Here is a 20,390-nt window from a genome sequence, read left to right on the forward strand (position 1 = left end):
CCGGATAACAATTTTCTATAGAAAAAATTTTATCCGGATAACAATTTTCTATAGAAAAAATTTTATCCGGATAACAATTTTCTATAGAAAAAATTTTATCCGGATAACAATTTTCTATAGAAAAAATTTTATCCGGATAACAATTTTCTATAGAAAAATTTTATCCGGATAACAATTTTCTATAGAAAAAATTTTATCCGGATAACAATTTTCTATAGAAAAAATGTTATCCGGATAACAATTTTCTATAGAAAAAATGTTATCCGGATAACAATTTTCTATAGAAAAAATGTTATCCGGATAACAATTTTCTATAGAAAAAATGTTATCCGGATAACAATTTTCTATAGAAAAAATGTTATCCGGATAACAATTTTCTATAGAAAAATGTTATCCGGATAACAATTTTCTATAGAAAAAATGTTATCCGGATAACAATTTTCTATAGAAAAAATGTTATCCGGATAACAATTTTCTATAGAAAAATGTTATCCGGATAACAATTTTCCATAGAAAAAATGTTATCCGGATAACAATTTTCTATAGAAAAATGTTATCCGGATAACAATTTTCTATAGAAAAAATGTTATCCGGATAACAATTTTCTATAGAAAAAATGTTATCCGGATAACAATTTTCTATAGAAAAAATGTTATCCGGATAACAATTTTCTATAGAAAAAATGTTATCCGGATAACAATTTTCTATAGAAAAAATGTTATCCGGATAACAATTTTCTATAGAAAAAATGTTATCCGGATAACAATTTTCTATAGAAAAAATGTTATCCGGATAACAATTTTCTATAGAAAAAATGTTATCCGGATAACAATTTTCTATAGAAAAATGTTATCCGGATAACAATTTTCTATAGAAAAAAATGTTATCCGGATAACAATTTTCTATAGAAAAAATGTTATCCGGATAACAATTTTCTATAGAAAAAATGTTATCCGGATAACAATTTTCTATAGAAAAAATGTTATCCGGATAACAATTTTCTATAGAAAAAATGTTATCCGGATAACAATTTTCTATAGAAAAAATGTTATCCGGATAACAATTTTCTATAGAAAAAATGTTATCCGGATAACAATTTTCTATAGAAAAAATGTTATCCGGATAACAATTTTCTATAGAAAAAATGTTATCCGGATAACAATTTTCTATAGAAAAAATGTTATCCGGATAACAATTTTCTATAGAAAAAATGTTATCCGGATAACAATTTTCTATAGAAAAAATGTTATCCGGATAACAATTTTCTATAGAAAAAATGTTATCCGGATAACAATTTTCTATAGAAAAAATGTTATCCGGATAACAATTTTCTATAGAAAAAATGTTATCCGGATAACAATTTTCTATAGAAAAAATGTTATCCGGATAACAATTTTCTATAGAAAAAATGTTATCCGGATAACAATTTTCTATAGAAAAAATGTTATCCGGATAACAATTTTCTATAGAAAAAATGTTATCCGGATAACAATTTTCTATAGAAAAATGTTATCCGGATAACAATTTTCTATAGAAAAAATGTTATCCGGATAACAATTTTCTATAGAAAAAATGTTATCCGGATAACAATTTTCTATAGAAAAAATGTTATCCGGATAACAATTTTCTATAGAAAAAATGTTATCCGGATAACAATTTTCTATAGAAAAATGTTATCCGGATAACAATTTTCTATAGAAAAAATGTTATCCGGATAACAATTTTCTATAGAAAAATGTTATCCGGATAACAATTTTCTATAGAAAAATGTTATCCGGATAACAATTTTCTATAGAAAAAATGTTATCCGGATAACAATTTTCTATAGAAAAAATGTTATCCGGATAACAATTTTCTATAGAAAAAATGTTATCCGGATAACAATTTTCTATAGAAAAAATGTTATCCGGATAACAATTTTCTAATAGAAAAAATGTTATCCGGATAACAATTTTCCATAGAAAAAATGTTATCCGGATAACAATTTTCTATAGAAAAAATGTTATCCGGATAACAATTTTCCATAGAAAAAATGTTATCCGGATAACAATTTTCCTATAGAAAAAATGTTATCCGGATAACAATTTTCTATAGAAAAAATGTTATCCGGATAACAATTTTCTATAGAAAAAATGTTATCCGGATAACAATTTTCTATAGAAAAAATGTTATCCGGATAACAATTTTCTATAGAAAAAATGTTATCCGGATAACAATTTCTATAGAAAAAATGTTATCCGGATAACAATTTTCTATAGAAAAAATGTTATCCGGATAACAATTTTCTATAGAAAAAATGTTATCCGGATAACAATTTTCTATAGAAAAAATGTTATCCGGATAACAATTTTCTATAGAAAAAATGTTATCCGGATAACAATTTTCTATAGAAAAAATGTTATCCGGATAACAATTTTCTATAGAAAAAATGTTATCCGGATAACAATTTTCTATAGAAAAAATGTTATCCGGATAACAATTTTCTATAGAAAAAATGTTATCCGGATAACAATTTTCTATAGAAAAAATGTTATCCGGATAACAATTTTCTATAGAAAAAATGTTATCCGGATAACAATTTTCTATAGAAAAAATGTTATCCGGATAACAATTTTCTATAGAAAAAATGTTATCCGGATAACAATTTTCTATAGAAAAAATGTTATCCGGATAACAATTTTCTATAGAAAAAATGTTATCCGGATAACAATTTTCTATAGAAAAAATGTTATCCGGATAACAATTTCTATAGAAAAAATGTTATCCGGATAACAATTTTTCTATAGAAAAAATGTTATCCGGATAACAATTTTCTATAGAAAAAATGTTATCCGGATAACAATTTTCTATAGAAAAAATGTTATCCGGATAACAATTTCTATAGAAAAAATGTTATCCGGATAACAATTTCTATAGAAAAAATGTTATCCGGATAACAATTTTCTATAGAAAAAATGTTATCCGGATAACAATTTTCTATAGAAAAATGTTATCCGGATAACAATTTTCTATAGAAAAAATGTTATCCGGATAACAATTTTCTATAGAAAAAATCTTATCCGGATAACAATTTTCTATAGAAAAAATCTTATCCGGATAACAATTTTCTATAGAAAAAATGTTATCCGGATAACAATTTTCTATAGAAAAAATGTTATCCGGATAACAATTTTCTATAGAAAAAATGTTATCCGGATAACAATTTTCTATAGAAAAAATGTTATCCGGATAACAATTTTCCATAGAAAAAATGTTATCCGGATAACAATTTTCCATAGAAAAATGTTATCCGGATAACAATTTTCCATAGAAAAAATGTTATCCGGATAACAATTTTCCATAGAAAAAATGTTATCCGGATAACAATTTTCCATAGAAAAAATGTTATCCGGATAACAATTTTCCATAGAAAAAATGTTATCCGGATAACAATTTTCCATAGAAAAAATGTTATCCGGATAACAATTTTCCATAGAAAAAATGTTATCCGGATAACAATTTCTATAGAAAAAATTTTATCCGATAACAATTTCTATAGAAAAAATTTTATCCGGATAACAATTTTCTATAGAAAAAATGTTATCCGGATAACAATTTTCTATAGAAAAAATGTTATCCGGATAACAATTTTCTATAGAAAAAATGTTATCCGGATAACAATTTTCATAGAAAAAATGTTATCCGGATAACAATTTTCCATAGAAAAAATGTTATCCGGATAACAATTTTCCATAGAAAAAATGTTATCCGGATAACAATTTTCCATAGAAAAAATGTTATCCGGATAACAATTTTCCATAGAAAAAATGTTATCCGGATAACAATTTTCCATAGAAAAAATGTTATCCGGATAACAATTTTCCATAGAAAAAATGTTATCCGGATAACAATTTTCCATAGAAAAAATGTTATCCGGATAACAATTTTCCATAGAAAAAATGTTATCCGGATAACAATTTTCTATAGAAAAAATTTTATCCGGATAACAATTTTCTATAGAAAAAATTTTATCCGGATAACAATTTTCTATAGAAAAAATGTTATCCGGATAACAATTTTCTATAGAAAAAATGTTATCCGGATAACAATTTTCTATAGAAAAAATGTTATCCGGATAACAATTTTCCATAGAAAAAATGTTATCCGGATAACAATTTTCTATAGAAAAAATGTTATCCGGATAACAATTTTCTATAGAAAAAATGTTATCCGGATAACAATTTTCTATAGAAAAAATGTTATCCGGATAACAATTTTCTATAGAAAAAATGTTATCCGGATAACAATTTTCTATAGAAAAAATGTTATCCGGATAACAATTTTCTATAGAAAAAATGTTATCCGGATAACAATTTTCTATAGAAAAAATGTTATCCGGATAACAATTTTCTGTAGAAAAAATGTTATCCGGATAACAATTTTCTGTAGAAAAAATGTTATCCGGATAACAATTTTCTATAGAAAATTGTTATCCGGATAAAATTTTTTCTATAGAAAATTGTTATCCGGATAAAATTTTTTCTATAGAAAATTGTTATCCGGATAAAATTTTTTCTATAGAAAATTGTTATCCGGATAAAATTTTTTCTATAGAAAATTGTTATCCGGATAAAATTTTTTCTATAGAAAATTGTTATCCGGATAAAATTTTTTCTATAGAAAATTGTTATCCGGATAAAATTTTTTCTATAGAAAATTGTTATCCGGATAAAATTTTTTCTATAGAAAATTGTTATCCGGATAAAATTTTTTCTATAGAAAATTGTTATCCGGATAAAATTTTTTCTATAGAAAATTGTTATCCGGATAAGATTTTCTTTAGAAAAATGTTATACGGATAACAATTTTCTATAGAAAAAATGTTATCCGGATAACAATTTTCTATAGAAAAAATGTTATCCGAATAACAATTTTCTATAGAAAAAATGTTATCCGAATAACAATTTTCTATAGAAAAAATGTTATCCGAATAACAATTTTCTATAGAAAAAATGTTATCCGGATAACAATTTTCTATAGAAAAAATGTTATCCGGATAACAATTTTCTATAGAAAAAATTTTATCCGGATAACAATTTTCTATAGAAAAAATTTTATCCGGATAACAATTTTCTATAGAAAAAATTTTATCCGGATAACAATTTTCTATAGAAAAAATTTTATCCGGATAACAATTTTCTATAGAAAAAATTTTATCCGGATAACAATTTTCTATAGAAAAAATTTTATCCGGATAACAATTTTCTATAGAAAAAATTTTATCCGGATAACAATTTTCTATAGAAAAAATTTTATCCGGATAACAATTTTCTATAGAAAAAATTTTATCCGGATAACAATTTTCTATAGAAAAAATATTATCCGGATAAGATTTTCTATAGAAAAATGTTATCCGTATAAGATTTTCATTAGAAAAATGTAATCCGAATAAGATTTTTTATAGAAAAATTTTATCCGGATAAGATTTTCTATAGAAAAATTTTATTCGGGTAATATTTTCCATAGAAAAATGTTATCCGGATAGGATTTTCAATAGAAAAATGTTATTCGGATAGGATTTTCAATAGAAAAAAGTTATCCCGATAATATATTCCCTAAAAAAATATTATCTGGATAATATATTCCCTAAAGAAAATATTATCCGGATAACATTTTACTACAGAAAATAATAACAGTTTTCTGTCGAAAATTGTATCCGAATAACATTTTTCTATCGACAATTTTATCCGAATAACATTTTTCTATTTAAAATTGTATCCGAATAAAATTTTTCTATGGAAAATATTATCCGGATAATTTTTTTCTAGGGAAAATATTATCCGGATAATATTTTCTTTAGAAAAATTTTATCCGGATAATATTTTCTTAGAAAAATTTTATCCGGATAATATTTTCTTTAGAAAAATGATATCCGGATAATATTTTCTTTAGAAAAATTTTATCCGGATAAGACTTTCTATAGAAAAATGGTATCCGTATAATATTTTCTTTAGAAAAATTTTATCCGGATAATATTTTCTTAGAAAAATTGTTATCCGGATAATATTTTCTTTAGAAAAATTTTATCCGGATAATATTTTCTTTAGAAAAATTTTATCCGGATAAGATTTTCTATAGAAAAATTTTATCCGGATAAGATTTTCTATAGAAAAATTTTATCCGAATAAAATTTTGTGGAAATTATTATCCGGATAACATTTTTCTATGGAAAATAACATTTTTCTGCAGAAAATTGAATATTCTTCATCCAAAAATTTTGGTTAAATTGTCTTTTTTTTTTCTTTTTGGTTTTCCTTATCTCAGAGATAACAGCCCATACATGACTTTAAACAAAATAAAGTAATATTAATTTATGGTTATAAACCTCTTGCTAAGATCTCAAAACATTCAACTCAGGGTCGTGGGATTATCGAGTGTAAGTGAGTTGCTTGCCAAGACTTTACAGGGAATTTTGCGATTTCAAAAGGGTTGTAAATTTAAAAATAAACCTTTTCAGAAAAATGTATTTTTTTGTAATTTATTATTTATAGGCATAAAAATTTTAATTTTCAATATTTTTTTCAATATTTTTATCAATATTTTTTTCAATATTTTTTTTTCAATTTTTTTCAATATTTTTTTTAATATTTTTTTTTAATATTTTTTTTTTCAATATTTTTTTTTTTTTTTAAAGAAATTTACTTACTGCTTGATTTTTCATCACCACAAAACCACTTAGTTATGGAACATTGAAAACTACCAAAGCAAAATCTCTGCTCTGCGTCATTGGGAAAGCATTGCTGTGCCGCAATATTGGTTCGAAATTGGTTTATCTTATCATTCAAGTGATTTTTGATTTTAAAGATAATTTTCAATTTTTTTTGCTTTTAAATTTCTATTCGCTGCCATTAGGCAATTGAACTAGAAATCGATTAGTTAATGGATGGATATACACAGCCATGAATGGTATTTGAATTAGGAAGAATTTAGAAGAACAAATTTTAAAAAATAAAATTAATACGAAATCGGAGAAAAATTAGGGGATTCAATTAAAAAAATTAAATTAAAAAAAAATAAAAATTAGAAAAATTAAAAAAAAAATAAAAAATAAATAATAATAAAATACAAAATTGGAGGAAAATTAAGGGATTAAATTTAAAAACTAAATTAAAAAAAAATTAAATTAAAATAAAATAAAAAAAAAAATTTAATTAAAAATAATTTTATAAAAATAAAATTTTTAACTTTCAAAAATTGATTCAGTTTTTTTATTCTCTGAAACTAAAAATGAATCCAAATATTCGAAAATTTATTTTTTCAAAAATTGATTCAGTTTTTTATTCTCTGAAACTAAAAATCAATCCAAATATCCGAAAATGTAATTTTTCCCTGTTTTTATGCCACTCCAAAACGCTGAGGAACTAACTATTGTTGCACATTATTTTCTTATAAAAATTCATTTTTGGAAAAAATTATCTAGCCCTGGATTTATTAAAAATTAATTTTTAGAATTTTTTTCTAGGCGTGGACTTGTTGAAAATTAATTTTTGAATTTCAGCTAATTTTTTTATCTCACGGAAGTGAGTCATTCATCACTTCATCATCATAGGAAAATGTTATCCGGATAATATTTTCTATGGAAAAATGTTATCCGGATAATATTTTCCATATAAAAAATTTATCCGGATAATATTATCTATGAAAAAATTTTATCCGAATAATATTTTCTATGGAAAAATTTTATCCGGATAATATTTTCTATGGAAAAATTTTATCCGGATAATATTTTCTAAAAGAAAATTATCCGGATAATATTTTCTATAGAAAAAAAATTTATCCGGATAATATTTTCTATGGAAAAAATTTTATCCGGATAATATTGTCTATGGAAAGATTTTATCCGGATAATATTTTCCATAGAAAAATTTTATCCGGATAACAATTTTCTATAGAAAAATTTTTATCCGAATAATATTTTCTATAGAAAAATTTTATCCAAATAATATTTTCTATGAAAAAAAATTATTCGAATAATATTTTCTATAGAAAAATGTTATCCGGATAATATTTTCTATAGAAAAATGTTATCCGGATAATATTTTCCATAGAAAAATGTTATCCGGATAATATTTTCCATAGAAAAATGTTATCCGAATAATATTTCCTATAGAAAAATTTTATGCGGATAATATTTTATATGAAAAAATTTTATGCGGATAATATTTTTCTATGGAAAATGTTTTTCCTTGGAAAAAATTTTATCCGGATAAGATTTTCTATAGAAAAAATGTTATCCGGATAAGATTTTCTATAGAAAAAATGTTATCCGGATAAGATTTTCTATAGAAAAAATGTTATCCGGATAAGATTTTCTATAGAAAAAATGTTATCCGGATAAGATTTTCTATAGAAAAAATGTTATCCGGATAAGATTTTCTATAGAAAAAATGTTATCCGGATAAGATTTTCTATAGAAAAAATGTTATCCGGATAAGATTTCTATAGAAAAAATGTTATCCGGATAAGATTTTCTATAGAAAAAATGTTATCCGGATAAGATTTTCTATAGAAAAAATGTTATCCGGATAAGATTTTCTATAGAAAAATGTTATCCGGATAACAATTTTCTATAGAAAAAATGTTATCCGGATAACAATTTTCTATAGAAAAAATGTTATCCGGATAACAATTTTCTATAGAAAAAATTTTATCCGGATAACAATTTTCTATAGAAAATTGTTATCCGGATAATATTTTCTATAGAAAAATTTTATCCGGATAATATTACCCATAGAAAAATGTTATCCGGATAATATTGTCTATGGAAAAATTTTATCCGGATAGCATCTTTCTATGGAAAAAAACATTTTCCTTTCCTTGGAAAAATTTTATCCGGACAACATTTTCCATAGAAAAATGTTATCCGGACAGCATTTCCTATTGAAAAATTTTATCCGGATAATAATTTCTACAGAAAAATGTAATCCGGATAATAATTTCCATGGGAAAATGTTATAATTTTTTTATTCTTTTCATCTGAAAATGTTTTTAGGCTTAAAAAAATAAATTAAAAATAAAAAATAAATTAATTTTGAATAAAATAAAAATTTTAATAAAAATATTTTTTTTTTCAAAAATTGTTTCAGTTTTTGATCCACTGAAACTAAAAATCAATCCAAATATCCGGAAAGTTTTTTTTTTCCTATTTTTATGCCGTTCAAAGACGCTGAACTATTGCTGCACTTTTTTTCTTATCTCCCACTAAAAACCCATTCCTACGTCATAAATATTCAAAATTGTCAAATAAAAAACATGATAGATTACCAAGGGATTTTATAATAATTTTCCGGGTTTAAAATTCCAAAAAAAAAACTTGCATTTTTATCATTTAAAACAATTTTGTGGTTTTCCATCGCAGACGTCAATTGAATGACAAATTCCATGTGTCCGACGTAATGAATTGGGATCCCCCGCTCTCGCTCTCTCTCTCTCTTGCTCCCCCTCTCCGTAGATAAGAGCTGATATGGCTCTGTAATGAATCCAAAAAACGCTTGGACTTTTCTAAGGGTCTTAGGAAATCAAAGACCCGCCACTTAGGCAGACAGCTATTTATCCAGCCAGCCAGCTAGCATTTGATGTGTCCAAGTGATGGAGAAGGCTATGGAAGGCAGATGGACGTACCGAGGGGCATGCAGTGCCTTGAGGTATTTTACACATAAATTATGACGTCCGACATTGTGTTTTCAAACAAAGAAATTAAAAGAATTAACGACTGACTGGACGTGTCAATAAATGGATAAAAAGCCAAGTGATATGGTTGTACAATAGCAGTGTTTTATTTTCAAAGAGCAAAAAAATATATATATTCGAAATTATTTCCGTATGCCCCAAAATTCACAACTTTAAAACATATTTTCTAATTGAAAATATTCTTTCATATTTTTATTTCTCTTATCTCAAATAATTCTCTATTAATAATAATTGTTATTAATAAATATTAACAGCTGTTGTGGAGTGGTGATTTTATCTAGGGACACAATTTAAAACATCTGATAACCGGGAGTATTGCAAAATATGTACTTGAAACTTTAACTAATACAAATTACTGGAGGTTAAGTGATAATGTCTAAGAGCTTGAAGAGAAAAATATATTGAAATATGTACGACAAAATTTTGATAAGAGAAGTATTATTTAATATTTATATACTTAAAAAAATTAAGTTTGTGGATTCTAAAAAAAACAATTTTTAAAAGTTCATATTCTTTTACTAATTTTTTTTTAAATATATATTTTTTAAAAGCAGTACCTACATTAAAAAATTACTACTTTAAAAAAATATTTTTTTAAAAATGCGCATTTTTCGCCACTCTAAAAAAATATTTTTTAAAAAAACCACATTTGATGCTACTTTGAAAAAATATTTTTTGGAAAAATCCTTATACTTTACTGCTTTGAAAAAATATTTTTAAGAAATCCACATCAGTTGCTATTCTGAAAAAAATATTTTTTAAAAAATCCACGTCTGTTGTTACTTTAAAATAATATTTTTTAAAAAATCCATGTCTGTTGTTACTTTAAAAAGAATATTGTTTAAAAAATACACGACTGCTGTTACTTTAAAATAGTATTTTTTTAAAAATCCACGCCTGTTGTTATAAAAAATCCAAGCCTTCTATTTTTTTTAAAAAAATTTAGGCCTTCTATTTTTGTCAAAAAATATTTAAAAAAAAAATCCAAACCTTTTTTTCCTCCAAAAAATGTCCACGCTTTTTATCCGTCAAAAAATATTTGAAAAAAAAAATGAAAAAATATTTTTACTCCCTAAAAAAAAATTTTAAAATATCCACGCCTTTTATTTGTCAAAAAGTACTTTAAAAATAGCCACGCCTTTTATTTGTCAAAAAATATTTTAAAAATATCCACGCCTTTTATTTGCCAAAAAAAATACTTTAAAAAATACACGCCTCTTATTTTTGTCAAAAAATATTAAAAAAATTCCACGCCTTCTTTTTCGCCCAAAAAAAAATATTTTAAAATTTCGACGCCTTTTATTTTTGTCAAAAAATATTTAAAAAAAACAAACGCCTTTTTTTCTCCCAAAAAAATATATTTTTAAATTTCCACGCCATTTATTTTTGCCAAAAAATATTAAAAAAAATCAACGCCTTTTCTTCTCCCCAAAAATATATTTTAAAATATTCACGACTTCTATTTTTGTCAAATAATATTTAAATAATCCAAGCGCTCTATTTTTCTCCAAATGTGTTTTTAAAAAAATCAACGTCTTCTATTTTTATCAAAAAATATATGTTAAAATAATCCACGTCATTTATTTTTATCAAAAAATATATGTTAAAATAATCCACGTCATTTATTTTTCCAAAAAATATTTTTTAAAAAATCCACGTCATTTATTCTTCCAAAAAATATTTGGTCTTACATGGTCTTACATTTTTTCTAAAAAATATTTTTTAAAAAATCCAGGCTTTATATTTTTTCTAAAAAATATTTTATAAAAAATACACGTCTTATATTTCTTCTAAAAAATATTTTTTTAAAAAATACACGTCTTATATTTCTTCTAAAAAATATTTTTTAAAAAAATCCACGTCATTTATTTTTTCCAAAAATATTTTTTAAAAAATCCACGTCATTTATTCTTTCCAAAATCATTTTTTTAAAAAACCCACGTCATTCATTCTTTCCAAAAATATTTTTTAAAAAAATCCACGTCATTTATTCTTCCAAAAAATATTTTTTAAAAAATCCACGTCTTATATTTCTTCTAAAAATATTTTTTAAAAAATCCAGGTCTTACATTTATTCTAAAAAATATTTTTTTAAAAAACCCACGTCATTCATTCTTTCCAAAAATATTTTTTAAAAAAATCCACGTCATTTATTCTTCCAAAAAATATTTTTTAAAAAATCCACGTTTTATATTTCTTCTAAAAATATTTTTTAAAAAATCCAGGTCTTATATTTATTCTAAAAAATATTTTTTTAAAAAATCCACGTCATTTATTCTTCCAAACTATATTTTTTAATTCCACGTCTTTTATTTCTTCTAAAAAATATTTTTTTTAAAAAAAATCCACGTCATCTATTTCTTTTAAAAATATTTATTAAAAAAATCCACTTCATTTATTCTTCCAAGTAATATTTATTTTAAAATCCACGGTTGTTGCTACTTTGAAAAAAAATATTTTTTTAAAAATCCACGTTTGTTGCTACTTTGAAAAAATAATTTTTTAAAAATCCACGTTTGTTGCTACTTTGAAAAAATATTTTTTTAAAAATCCACGTTTGTTGCTACTTTGAAAAAATATTTTTTTTTAAAAATCCACATTTGTTGCTACTTTGAAAAAATATTTTTTAAAAAAATCCGCATCTGTTGTTACTTTGATTTTGTTTTTTAAATCCACCACTCTGTTGCTGCCCTAAAAAATATTATTTTCATTCGATTTTTGTTCAAAAAGATTTCCAATATTAGTTTTTTGTTTACACTGATCGATTAGTTCCATTTATCAAAATCTAAATTTGGCAGAGCAACAAATATTTTCAATTCACGTCATATTTCTATGCTGCCGCATGAAAAATCGCTATTGTGAAAGAAAGCTTTCGAGTCTTTGTTTTTTACCTGTTGTGACAATAAATCATTTGGGGCGATTGTTTTTTAAGGGCAGATAGCCGATGGAAACTAGAATCGATCTCCGTCATATGAGGGGTCTCAAAGTGATATAACACTGCCAAATTGAAATTGATTTTTTTTTTTTGCAATTGAACACCTTAGTCAGTGGACCGAGATGCGTAGGTGGTGGTTGGGGGAATATTAGGGTGGGGGTGAAAAGCAGATTTTATTTTATCACCCAACGCCAATTGATATTCAATATTTTACGTTCAATTGACGTTAGACTTGCTGACGTCGTTCGGGATCTTGTAAATCATATCTCAAGTTGGGCATTGCAAAAATCAAATCTTAGATAAGATTATTAAATTAAACAGCTATTAAATAAACTGTGAAAAAAACGGTTATAAATGACATCAATAGCTGTTGTCTAAAAAAAAAATTTTTTAAAAATAGGTTTTTGAAAGAGCCCATACAATCCATAAAAATGCAATAATCCCCTGGCGGATAATTCAATGACGCAAGGTAGAAGTTAGACTGATACCATAAATGTACCAAAATTAAAAAATATCGTAATAATAGGCAATGACGTCATAGAGATTATTTTAATCTCTAAAATTTTGGGAGGTCAGTCTGAGATAGGGACTACGAGTTTTGGAGTACCATAAATTTTGTTTTAAATTTAGAGCCATATATTTATATTATATTTCCATATATTTATATTATATTTCCATATATTTATATTATATTCACACGTTGATTTTTTCAGCATAGACTTTTCGTAGACTTTAAAAAAAAAAAATATTTTTTTTCAAAGTAACAATAGAAGTGGATTTTTTAAAAAAATATTTTTTAGAAGAAATAAATGGCGTTGATTTTTTAAAAAATATTTTTCAGAAGAAATAAAAGGCGTGGATTTTTTAAAAAATATTTTTTGGAGGAAAAAAAAGGCGAGGATTTTTTAAAAAATATTTTTTGGAAGAAACAAAAGGCGAGGATTTTTTAAAAAATATTTTTTGAAAGATTTAACAAGCGTGGATTTTTTAAAAAATATTTTTTTGAAAGAAATAAAAGGTGTGGATTTTTTTACGAAATTTTTTGGAAGAAATAAAAGGCGTGGATTTTTTAAAAAATATTGTTGGGAAGAAATAAAAGGCGTGGATTTTTTAAAAAATATTTTTGGGAAGAAATAAAAGGCGTGGATTTTTTAAAAAATATTTTTTTGCAAGAAGTAAAAGCTGTGGATTTTTTAAACAATTTTTTTTGGATGAAAATTTTTTTTTTGTTTTTAGAAGAAATAAAAGGCGTGGATTTTTTTAATATTTTTTAGAAGAATATTTTTTAGAAGAAGGCGTGGATATTTTTTAATATTTTTTAGAAGAAAAAAAATAAAAAAAAATATTTTTGGGAAGAACTAAAAGACTTTGGACTTTTTCAAAAATAGTTTTTCAAAGTTACAACGGATGTAGTTTTCTTAAAAAATATTTTTTAGAAGAAACAAAAGACGTGAATTTTTTAAAAAATATTTTTCGGAAGAAATTAAAAGCTTTGGTTTAAAAATATATGTTTTTTTGGAAGAAATACAAGTCGTGGTAGTTTTAAACATACGTGATTTTTTAACAAATATTGTTTTCGAAGTAGCATCGAACATGGATCTTTAAAAAAAATATTTTTTTCGAAATAGCATCGAACGCGGATTTTTTAAAAAATATTTTTTCAAATCAACAACAGACATGGATTTTTTAAAAAGTAAGAACAGACATGGATTTTTAAAAAAAAAAAATTTTAATGTATCATCCAACGTGGATTTTTTAAAAAATATTTTTTCAAAGGTACAACAGACACGAATTTTTTTAAAAAATGTTTTTTCAAAGGAACAACAGACACGGATTTTTTTAAAAAATATTTTTTGGAAGAAATAAAAGGCGTGGATTTTTTTAAAACATATTTTTGGAAAGAAAAATAAGGCGTGGGGGGTTTTAACAAAAAATCTAAGAACTAAAAGGCCGGAATTTTTTAAAAACATATTTTTGGAAAGAAAAATAAGGCGTGGGGGGTTTTAACAAAAAATCTAAGAACTAAAAGGCCGGAATTTTTTAAAAAAATATTTTATGGAAGAAATAGAAGTCGTGGATTTTTTAAAGAAATATTATTTTCAAAGTAGCAGTAGACGAGGATTTTTTAAAAGATATTCTTTCAAAGTAGCAATAGACGTGGATTTTTTAAAAATTATTTTTTTCGAAGTAGCAATAGACGTGGATTTTTTAAAAAAATATTTTTCCAAAATAGCAATAGACGTGGATTTTTTAAAAAAATATTTTTCCAAAATAGAAATAGACGTGGATTTTTAAAAAAATATTTTTCCAAAATAGCAATAGACGTGGATTTTTTAAAAAATATTTTTTTCAAAGTAGCAATAGACGTGGATTGTTTTTCAAAAAATATTTTTTCAAAGTAGCATCGGAAGAGGATTTTTTAAAAAATATTTATTACAAATAACAATAGACTTTGGATAGGCTTTTTAAAAAATATTTTTTTCAAAGTAGCAATAGAAGTGGATTTTTTAAAAAATATTTATTCAAAATAACAATAGAATTTGGATAGGCTTTTTAAAATATATTTTTTTAAAGTAGCAGCGGACGTGGATTTTTAAAAAAATATTTATTACAAATAACAATAGACTTTCGATAGGCTTTTTAAAATATATTTTTTTAAAGTAGCAGCGGACGTGGATTTTTTATAAAATATTTTTTGGAAATAAATAAAAAACGTGGATTTTTTTAAAAAATATATTTTGGAAGATATAAAAGGCGTGCATTTTTTTTTAAATATTTTTTAAAAGAAATAAAAGGCGTGGATTAAGAAAAAAATATTTTCTAAAATAAATAAAAGGCGTGGATTTAAAAAAAAAATATTTTCTAAAATAAATAAAAGGCGTGGATTTAAAAAAAAAATATTTTTTAAAAAAAAGTAGCAATAGACGTGGATTTTTTAAAAAATATTTTTTCAAAGTAGCACTAGACGTGGATTTTTTTAAAAATATTTTTTGGAAGAAATAAAAGACGTTAATTTTAAAAAAAAAATATTTTTTAGAATAAATCAAAGACGTTAATTTTTTAAAAAAATATTTTTAGAATAAATAAAAAACGTGGATTTTTTAAAAAATATTTTTGGAAGAAATCGAAGACGTGGATTAAAAAAAAAAAAATAAATCTATGCTACGGACGTGGATTTTTAAAAAATATTTTTTTCGCAGTAACATCGTACGTGGATTTTTTAAAAAATATTTTTTTGAAAAATAACTACTGACGTGGATTTTATAAAAATATTTTTTTTTTTTAAAAATAACTACTGATGTAGATTTTTTAAAAATATTTTTTTTTGAAAAATAACTACTGACGTAGATTTTTTAAAAATATTTTTTTTTTGAAAAGTAACTACTGACGTAGATTTTTTAAAAATATTTTTTAATAATAACAACAGACGTGGATTTTTTTAAAAAATATTTTTTTGAAAAATTACAACTGAAGTGGATTTTTTTAAAAATATTTTTTCACAAGTAACAACACTTGTGGATTTGTTAAAAATTTTTTTTTAAATATTTTTTAAGTACCAACAAACGTTGATTTTTTAAAAAAATACTTTTTCAAAGTAACAACTTATGTGGATTTTTTTAAAAAATATTTTTTTAAAGTATTATCCAACGTGTTTTTTTTAAATATTTTTTTAAAGTATCATCAAACGTGGATTTTTTTAAAAATAACAACCGAATTGGATTTTTTAAAAAAAAATTTCAAAGTAACAACCGAATTGGATTTTTTAAAAAATATTTTTTCAAAGTAACAACAGAATTGCATTTTTTAATTTTTTTTCAAAGTAACAACAGAATTGCATTTTTTAATTTTTTTTAAAGTAACAACAGACATAGATTTTTTAAAAAATATTTTTTTTTCGAAGAAGCAATAGACTTGGATTTTTTAAAAAATATTTTTTCAAAGTAGCAACGGACGAGGATTTTTTAAAAAATATCCTTTCAAAGTTACATCGGATGAGGATTTGTAAAAAAATATTTTTTTTTTCGAAGTAGCATCGGCCGTGGATTTTTTAAGAAATATTTTTTAAGTACCAACAAACGTGGATTTAAAAAAATATATATTTTTTCAACGTATCACAGGACGTGGATTTTTTAAAAAATATTTTGTCAAAGTATCATCCAACGTGCATTTTTAAAAAATATTTTTTTTTCAAAGTAGCATCGGACGTGGATTTTTTAAAAAATATTTTTTTTTCAAAGTAGTATCGGACGTGGATTTTTTAAAAAATATTTTTTTCAAAGTAGCATCAGACGTGGATTTTTTAAAAAATATTTTTTTAAAAATAAGAACAGACTTTCTTAATATCTGCCACTGTGTGTTTATAAAAAAAACGTCTTTGCATAAAAAATTCAAATTAAATTAATTAATTACTCACCATAACTGTGGAAGTTAATCATGATGGCAACATTTTCAAATATTCAATTAACGGTAATTTTATTGTTTTTGTGTCCGTCTTATTTTCGCCTGTATTGAAATAAATTATCTATCCAAAAAAAAAAAAAAAAAAACAAAAACAATAATAATGACAGTGGCAATGATACAATGAATGAAATTCGAATAATCTACATAAGTACTTTTCTATGGATCTATGTATGAAATATATGTTGCTGTTTATGGGAAATAACCGCCCCGATGTTATTGGAGAAAAGTGATTGTTTTATAGAGATAAATGTTGCCGTTTTGGGGGCAAGGGAGGAGAAGGGTTTAATTAACTGTTAAGTGATTGATGTTCAACATACATTAATTCAATTACACCTCGCATTCGCTGATATCACCGACACCCTCACTCCACCCACAAAAAAAAAACCAAAACAGGTATTGAAAGGTATCAATAGGCGCCGAATCGAGGAGATAAGCGATGGATGAGGATTTTAATGATAAAAAAAATGAATAAATAAATATATATTTTTTAATTTGAATGAAAAGGTGGTAATAGCTAAACTATTAGAAGAAAATCCAAAGAAAAAAACATTAAAAAATATTTTAGGATTTTTTGCTAATTTTAAAAAATAAATGCATACAATTCTACAGTTTCTTAAAAAAAATCCATAATTATGGGGAAAATCCAGCAGCTTATGGAAGTAGAGCTAAAAAGCGAAAACACATGCATGGGCGTTTTGAAAGTTTACATCGAAAAATAACCAACAACGAGAGGGGACCATTTCCCCCTTTTTTCCGAACTATTTACAATTTTCGAATCAAGATTCCTCGGAATCCTTAAATTTTAGGTATATACTGCCTTCGGCAATATTGCAGATAAAAGTATGAGGAATATTTTAATAGAACATGTTAACCCTCAAGCGAGTCAACAAAGGGGTCTTTTTGGTCCTTTTTCCAAAATATGCTTAAAACCAACCCTTAAACCGAATCGTAGCAAGTCAAAATATTCCAAAAAATTATTTGTCATAAAATTCTACTATGGGTCCTAGAAGATGTCCAAAGTCTAAATCTTACCTAAATGCCAGAATTTCATATATATTAAAAACACATTTTAGGGTTAAAAATGTACTTTTTGGGACTTTGTGCAAAAATCTCCAACAAGGCATTATTTTAGGAGAATAATATTAAAGACAAAAATATTCGTCATTAAATTCTACTATAAGTCACCAAAGAAAAGAAATCCCTAGCTTTAATGTATGTCATTAAAATTTGTCCATCAGTGGCCCCCCAAAAAACCGAAAATATTTCCTCATTTTTTTGATAAAATTTTTCCTCGGACTTTTTTCGAGTTAACGCCTCAAAGTAATATCAAATCTCATTTTAGGCGATAGATACCAAAAGAAGAAATATTCTACACAAAATTGCACTATAAATCTCAGAATGAACCATATATATAGGTGCAATAGTTTTCAAGGAAATCACATTGGAAATGTAGATATTGAAAGGGAAAATTATGTGTTTATGTTTTCTTTTCTCAAACAAATTTACTTTTGAATTTGTGCAAAAATCTCCAACAAGGCATTATATTCGAGGGATGATATTAAAGACAAAAATATTCGTCATTAAATTTCACCATAAGTCACCAAAGAAAAGAAATCCGTAGTTCCACCGTATATCATTAAAATTTGTCCTTCATTGCTACAAAAAAAAAAAAAATTATTTTCTCATTTTTTGATCATTTTTTTTTTTTACTTTTTTCGAGTTAACGCCTCAAAGTAATATCAAATCTCATTTTAGGCAGCAGATACCAAAAGAAGAAATATTCTACACAAAATTCCACTATAAATCTCCGAATAAACTATATATCTAAGTAAAATAGTTTTCAAGGAAATTGCATTCGAAATGCAGATATTGCAAGTGCAAATTATGTGTTAATGTTTTCTTTTCTTACACACATTTACTTTTGAATTTGTGCAAAAATCTCCAACACGGCATTATATTAGAGGGATGGCAAAAATATTCGTCATTAAATTTTACTATAAGTCACCAAAGAAAAGAAATCCCTAGTTCCACTGTATGTCATAAAAATTTGTCCATCAATGCTCCCAAAAAAAATTCGAAAATATTTCCTCATTTTTTATAGATTTTTTCTTGGACTTTTTTTGAGTTTACGCCGGAATGTGATATAAAATTTGATTTTAGTTTAAAAGTATCAAAGAAAAAAATATTCTACACCAAATTTCACCATAAATCTCAGAATAAACCATATATCTACGTACAATAGTTTTCAAGGAAATCGCGTTCGAAATGTAGATATTGCAAATGAAAATTATGTGTTTATGTTTTTTTTTTTAACACGCTTCCATTTGAATTTGTGCAAAAATTTCAAACAATGCATTATTTTAGGAGGATAATATTAAAGACAATAATATTCGTCATTAAATTCTATTATAAGTCACCGAAGAAAAGAAATCCGTAGTTCAACTGCATATCATTAAAATTTGTCCTTCATTGCTCCCAAAAAAGTCCCGAAAACATTTCCTAATTTTTTTTGATAAATTTTTTCTTGGACTTTTTTTTGGGTTTACGCCTGAAAGTGATATAAAATTTCATTTTAGGCGGTAGATACCAAAAGAAGAAATATTCTACACAAAATTTCGCTATAAATCTCAGACCAAACCATATAAATAGGTACAATAGTTTCCAAGGAAATTACATTCGAAATGTAGATATTGCAAGTGCAAATTATGTGTTTATGTTTTCTTTTCTCAAACAAATTTACTTTTGAATTTGTGCAAAAATCTCCAACAAGGCATTATATTCGAGGGATGATATTAAAGACAAAAATATTCGTCATTAAATTTCACCATAAGTCACCAAAGAAAAGAAATCCGTAGTTCCACCGTATATCATTAAAATTTGTCCTTCATTGCTCCAAAAAAAAAAAAATTATTTTCTCATTTTTTGATCATTTTTTTTTTTACTTTTTTCGAGTTAACGCCTCAATGTAATATCAAATCTCATTTTAGGCGATAGATACCAAAAGAAGAAATATTCTACACAAAATTTCACTGTAAACTTCAGACCAAACCATATAAATAGGTTAAATAGTTTTCAAGGAAATCACATTCGAAATGTAGATATTGCAAGTGAAAATTATGTGTTTATGTTTTCGATTTTAAATATGTTTCCTTTTGAATTTGTGCCGAATTATCCTACAAAGCATCTTTTTAGAAGGATGGCAAAGATAATTTTTTTCTTATTTAATTGCTTTATAAGTTGCCAAAGAAAAGAAATCTATATTTCA

The sequence above is a fragment of the Musca domestica genome, unplaced genomic scaffold (assembly GCF_030504385.1).
Source record: "Musca domestica strain aabys unplaced genomic scaffold, Musca_domestica.polishedcontigs.V.1.1 20, whole genome shotgun sequence".
In the NCBI taxonomy this organism is placed as follows: domain Eukaryota; kingdom Metazoa; phylum Arthropoda; class Insecta; order Diptera; family Muscidae; genus Musca; species Musca domestica.